This window comes from Falco cherrug, chromosome 2 (genome assembly GCF_023634085.1).
Source record: "Falco cherrug isolate bFalChe1 chromosome 2, bFalChe1.pri, whole genome shotgun sequence".
In the NCBI taxonomy this organism is placed as follows: Eukaryota; Metazoa; Chordata; class Aves; order Falconiformes; family Falconidae; genus Falco; species Falco cherrug.
In genome coordinates this window covers 36,611,218-36,618,308 of record NC_073698.1, presented here as the reverse complement: position 1 = coordinate 36,618,308, position 7,091 = coordinate 36,611,218, and positions in this window count along the sequence as shown.

The following is a 7,091-nucleotide window of genomic DNA, read 5'->3' as shown; positions in this document are numbered from 1 at the left end:
CAGATAAAAAGGTGAACACAGATTCTCAGTGCTACCCTTTATCTTGGAAAAATCTATTGCCACCATCTCAGAAATTCTGATTATTTTTGTGTATGAGGAGCAGCGACTCATTTAAAGAGCTGATACATAGAGTGAATGACAGACTTTGTATACATGGTGAGACATTTGGGGTGATTTCATTTATACTCCTGGGGGAGCTAGGTTTGTTCTGTGAAGAACTGAGAGTGCCTGCATGCCAAAGGCACTCAGCAATTTATAGAGCCTCAGAGTCCTTGAGCTGAATCTTTAATATTATGCCCAGCTACAGAAGAATAGCCAGGCTGGATTTGGGCTAGAATACGTAAGTGAGGAGGCAGCAAAGCTGCTCCACAGAGTGACCCTAACAAGATTGCTTCAGGTAGATAGTGTGAAATGAGAAGAATCATTTGGTAGAGGCAGACATTTTTGACCCCAGTCACAAAAATCAGCTTCCAACTGTTGTATATTTACCCATTTCTAAAACGTACTGCTGCACATAAAGCACCTCTGATAACAAGACTGGTAGTCTGCTGCAAAAAAGAACCTGTAACCTCCCCTTCCACCCTCCCTAGCTGTAACATTATGTTTGAGCCCTTCTCAGACCCCGGTGAGGCTGACCCGCTGCAGCGAGGCTGGTCCACTCTTGCTGCAGGACAAAGGTGGCATTGCCATATTCTTTCCTGCCTTACTCAGGCCCAGACATGCAAGATTTTTCTAGCTGTTCATGTGAACTCTGAACTAGACAATACTTCTGTTAATCAAAAAAAATGTATCATTGGCTTTCCTTAGGCTTTGCCTGACCTCAGCCTTCAGCAGTAGGAGGTTATATCATGGATTTTGGAAAGAAGGAGCATCATTACAGGCTGTCCTCTTACAACCTACCTCCCACAACTCACTGATATTTTCTCTGCATGTGTATTACTTTCTAAGTGCTGTCTTCTATTTGGCTTTTGCTGAGCTAATGTTTGACTGATTCAGTGATCTTTAGAGTTAACCTATCAAAGCTGTTAAGGTAGTTAAATCAAAATTTACCAGCCTACTCAAATTTACTTGGTACATTAGCTACCTAAAGATTTTGTATTGCATACACTGTCTTAGCTTCTAATTCAGGAAGGTCATTTGAACATCAAAGAAATGCTGAATTGTTTATTGATTTCTTAATTATTCAGTGCTTGTGGTTATTTCTTTATGTTCCACTATGTTGTTGTGCGTGGTGTTTTTTTCACTTGAAAGTTTAATAAACCAAAATATTAAAATCAAAACAAAACAATTGTCACACAAAAGGCAAGACTGTGATCTTGAAACCCTGCTTTTCAAATATTTAATCTGTTTAACCCTCACTGACGGGATATTTCCTCATTCAAGTTATTAGCTTTAATTTTATGTATTTGTATAATGTGTGTGTGTGTATGTAAAAACATACATATGTATGCATATGTACCAGAGCTCATCTCTATGGTACAGGAGCAGAGCGAAAGCAGTTGTGAGGCAAACCTTACAGTTTCACTTATGAATATGAAGGGTTTGCTCTTGTTCAATACTCTTTATGGAGCAATATGCATAAGTACTGATAGGTATTAAAGTGGACAGGATGCCTTTTCCAAAGCAGTTTCCAGCCCAAATATGACTTTATATTCCTGTGCTGTCTTACATTTCTTATGCTACTAATGAACTAATTTTACTTCAGCATCTTTTGTAGAACTGCTGAACAACTAGACTATTACCCTAAAAATGCTCCATTCAATTAGAGTGCCCATTTGCTTATGTAAGGAGAAATATTACTTTTTTTCCCCCCTCTTGATTACATTTAAGTTAGAGGAATTTCAGTGAGTCATAGTCTCAAAAATATAAGAAACACAATATTGGACATTTACCACATTCTTTGCATTATTAGAACAACTAATGGAATAATTTACATCAATTAATTTATTTAACAATTTTTCTTCTTTTTTTTTTTTTTCCTTTTCTGTTTTTCGTTATCAGGCTAGATAAAGCTGATCACATAGAAGTCAGCAAATTATTTAATTGAATTTAACTATGTATAGTTGAATTATGTTGATGATGTTGTTTTAATTTGAACCTCTAATTATGGCTTGCCTGGTTGTTTCATGTTCTAATTATCATCATACTTCAAAACAAACAAAAAAAACAAACAAAAAGTGTTGTTTTCCCATACAATCACTATTTACAGCATTTTTTGTCTATTGCCATAAATAAGATGAATCGAAGTACATCTTGGAGTGCAGTCAGTGTCCAAAATGGCATGATACTGTAACAATATCATGCTGTCATTTCACCTATTGAAAAGTAAGAGATCATTTATTTAGACAACTTCAATGTGTTAACTAATTTGCTGAATAATGAATCTCATGTAAGTAAGAAATCATTTGCATTGGCTTGATCTAAATATCATTGCCAAAAGCAAACCCGCTTTCCAATGTCCTTTCTACTCCATTTCTTGGTTCTTTGGAGAACAGTACTCTACAATTGCACTCTACTGCCAAATTATGTACTATAGTAGTTTTGTAATATGGGCAAATGCCTACGAAGGACTAATTTGAGACCATTAAACTAATTTCACTTGTGACCCAAGCCAGATTTAAACCCAGGCCCTATGAAGGTGACAGGCATGTATATTAACTTATGGTATTCTGAAACCTGCCCTGGGGCAGGAGAATTTCAATAACATTAAAAAAAATCTCTTAAAATTGAAATATGAATAATTTACAAAACAAGAAACCTCAACTAATAGTCTCTGTTCATATTCAATACTGCCGTGACCTGTAGGCTGTATTACAGAAATGTGTTTTATCTGGTGCTACTTTTGCAACAACTTGTGTGGTAGATTACTGCTTTTAAAGAAGGGCTCGGTATAATTTTGCCAGGGTCTCTACGCATAGCAGAGTCTGTACTTTTTAACTGATTGTGCACAACTATTAGTAATCAGAGAGATAGTCCTGCAAAGCTCTCTGGCTGAAATTTCAGTGGAAGACTATAATCCACAGAGGTCTGACCTTATGTGTCATTCATACACATAAGGTGTATGTTAAAGTAGATATTTAAGCAGGTGGTGTGTTAAAGCAGATATTTAACTAAGGCATTATGATGTCCAGCTGTTCAATACCCCAAAATAAGATATCTGGTTGAAGACCTGGCATTCAGGTCTACTTAGACACTTAATTTTTGCAAGTCCTGTACAGCATACTGTATGCAGTGCTTATACAATTAGTAATCTGTTAAATAGTAGGGCATACTGGTCTACATGGATGCATGCATCTCTTCCAGGGCTGCAGATGAGTGTCTCTATGAAACAGTTTTACACTCTGAAGCAGTTTGCTGTACTAAGTCTTGGAAAAGCATCATGGCATTTGTTTGTTGGATTGTTTCTCTTTTTGTAATTATTAACTGTCTATTAGGAACATATAAAGAATCTTCTGCATTAGTGTCTTAATCCAGATCAGCAATGTTTTTTAATTTTTCCACTTGCTACACATTGGGGTGTATTGCACAGTGTTATAAAGTTCATGGATTAATTTGGGGGTTAAACTGGACTGGAAGATGGACTACTGGAGAGTAGTTCATGAATATTGCATCCAGGCCACTAGACTAGATCTTGCCTGACAAAATCCACTGAAATGTTTGTAGTTTGTGTAAGTAAGGGCCCTAACCGTATATTACACAGCGAAAAAGCCCTGATACTACCATCTCTTAACTTACTAACAGCTAAGGAACTTTTGCCTGAACTATGGTATCTAGATAAGATTTTTCTGAACTTCTTTCATCAAAATAACCTGCGTATACTTAAGTAGCAAGAGCTTCTCAGTCATAGAACACAGATTGTATGTAATTCAATCCATATGAAATAATTAGTGTTTAATAGAACACTGAGTATTAGCTAATACTAAACAATTTTTGCTGTATTTTTGGTGGGCTGAGTAGAACCTTTAAAGAGTTTTTATTTATTTCTTTATTCTTGATGTCACCAAGGCAACTATAACACATGTTTCTAACCATCTTTTCTTTAGGTTTAACTGTCCCTACAGTTTGGACATGACGGGAAAGACTTCTCAACAGATAGCAAAAATATGTGTTTTAAATAAAAATTAAAAAATAATTTTTAAAAAATAGAACGAATGAGATGATATGGTCTAAGACCTTTCTGATGAGAGTGGATCTTTGTACCATGCCTACTACTTCATTCCTTGTGTTTATTTCATGTGTGAAGACACCATGGCTAACATTAAGCACCCAAAATAATTGCTTGAGAAAGGAATGTTCTTATCCTATGCTCAATATGGTTAATGGAGAAAGAAAATATGTCCCTTGTAGAAGTTACTCAGCCCACTATGATCTCCTTGTCTTCACTGGCTGCAGAAGGAATGGACACTGCTAAATTCATTGCTTTAAATAGCTACCTAAAACTAAACTAGGCTATTGAGTCTTGGGGATTTTTCTGGGAAGAATATGTCAGGATAATCCTCAGAGGCCACAATATTTCACTAAAATAATACTTACTTTAGTTAAGGAACAGTACTTAAATGTAAGAAATGCCAGAAAAATGCTTTCCTTTTTTCAGTAGGAACCAAGATTTCTTGGTAGGATAAATACTTTTCTTATTGTATGTTACATGTGTACATTCATAAAAAAATGTGACGTCTGCTCATATTAATTTTGCATGTGTTTAATCTTTCTTTGATGTTACTACTCAGAATTTTATTTTTCTCTTTTTTTTGTGTGTGTGGTTAAAAAACCCAAGACATTCACAAATGAAAAACTACTTTAGGATTAGTGTGCTACAGTCAGTGCAAAATACTTTTACAAAGCTGTGGGATCAATATGACAGACTGCCTTGAATAATTTGTAGTAACTATTAGAGTTTAATTTGAAGGAAACAAAAGACGTTGAATGTATCTTCTTGACTTAAAGACCAGTTCTTCAGTTACTTTTGAATTACAAAGATTGGCAAGAGCCAGTAATGACAGTTAGTGCTTAATTTAGGATTGTAATGGTCAAAGTGCATGTCCAGAACACTAAATACAGTTCCTGAACTGCTAAAATGTGACTCAGCTGTACTCCAACCTTTATTCAATTTATAATTTGGACAGGTCACTGAGATGGAGAGAAATAATGGCTATATGCTGCATGGATAGTCCCCATATTCTTGGAGCCAATGAGGGATGTGTCTGGGAACCGGGAATAGCCAGAGCTTGTGTTCAGTTCTATTACATGTCCACCCAAAATGATAAATAATAGGCATTTCAGCTAGTACAGAACAACACTGGTGGCTTTAGTGCAGTGGTACAAAACTAGTTTGTAAAAGCTATGATGTATTTGCAAGATATGATGCCTTACAGCTCTTTACAAGAGAGCTGCTAGAGATGAAACCAGAATCTGGGACCTTGTTTTCAATTGGTAAACTTCTTAAGATGAAAGCAGCACACAGCATCTTGCTTATCATAAAGAAAGGCGATGTGGAGCACATGGACATCTTCAAGACAAATGGTGTCCACAGCTTTGAGGCTTATCCATGCTGCTGTAGATTTGTGGCTTATGTGGCATGGGAAACAACAGAAGGTCCATTATACCTTTCACATAAATGTTGGAAAACACCAGACAGCATAACCAAGTTCCACCTATATTTCCAAGGACAAAAGTCTTGAGCAAGATAAAATATGGATCCACTTTATTACCACTTGAATAAGGAGGTCTACTAACTTCTGCAAAACCTGTTCTTTGCTTTTCATATTTTTCAGCTTTTACCTTTCTTTTTTTTAGAAATTTTTAATCTGAGGGTGACATAGGTAACTTCTTTACCTAATGAAAATATTTGGCTTCTAACTCTTCTATGAGGAAGTTATTCTTTCTAAAAAGGGGATAAGAATTGAAATGCTGGAAAAAGTAAATTTTGCTGTGTTTGAAGACATGGCAGCCTCACAGAGGAAGAGTGATGACCCTATTACTGAGAATGAAGGAAAAAAAGAGGCTAAATAAAAGATGTTTGCATAATGTTTTAATAGGCAGGTTCCTTAGTAAGAGTGTGGATTTTCTTTAATCTCCTGTATAGTATAAAGAAAAGAGGAATTCAACACTAGATAGTTTTGAAGACTGATTAACATCTGACTATTTATTTCCAGTACATATAGTTAAGTATTTTTGCATTAAGCAGACAACATACCTAATTGCTACTAGTGAGATGTATGAATAATTTGACTCCTCCTTGGGTGTTTGTACATACTTAGGATTAAGAGTATGAATTCAATTTTATACCAAGTGCCTTTTCATTTGCCCTTTGAAGATATACACACCTTTTCAGTTCTTATCCATCAAGAGGTTTAAGGATGTATTACTGATTTGTCTAAACTGGACAGGTTCTGCACCTATGTGATCCAAAAATAAAACTGAAATCACAGCAATTTACTGTGACTTTCAATTATATTGATTGTTGAAGCAATATTATCAAGAAGTATGATAATTTGAGACAAAGGGGGAAAAAATTTCCCCATTCACATTTCTCCTTTGTGTCATAGCATAGAAGATAATATAAAGGACTAGAAAAAAGCAGATCCAGCTGTGACACTGATACACTATGTAACCATAGGCACATTACATAAAGTTCTACAAGCTAAATTCAGAATAGGACTCTGGAATGTATGTAGAAGCAATGGATATTAAAAGACATTAAAACTTAAGTTGTAACACTGAAAACCTGTATTGTTTTACCTCTATGTTCATTAGCATCTTGAAACAGTACATTTAACTGCTTAAATTCTCTTTTGAAACTGATCTGCTAGGCTTTCTGCACATATATTCATCATGAATTAAGACAACGCTGATTCCTTCAAAAATGCTGTTGTTGCTGCTCTTTTTTTTTTCTTTATTCTTTTTTTTAAAAAAAATACAACCAGAAAAAGTGGATGATGGTAAAATATCCTTTTTTACCGAAGAAAATTACAGCCCATATATCCATATATTTATCTGGTATAACAGCAATCAGATTATTTACTGTTTCATCTAGGGGAATTCTCTGTCCCATTAACTAAAAAGAACCCAAAAACCAACAAAAAAACCTCACA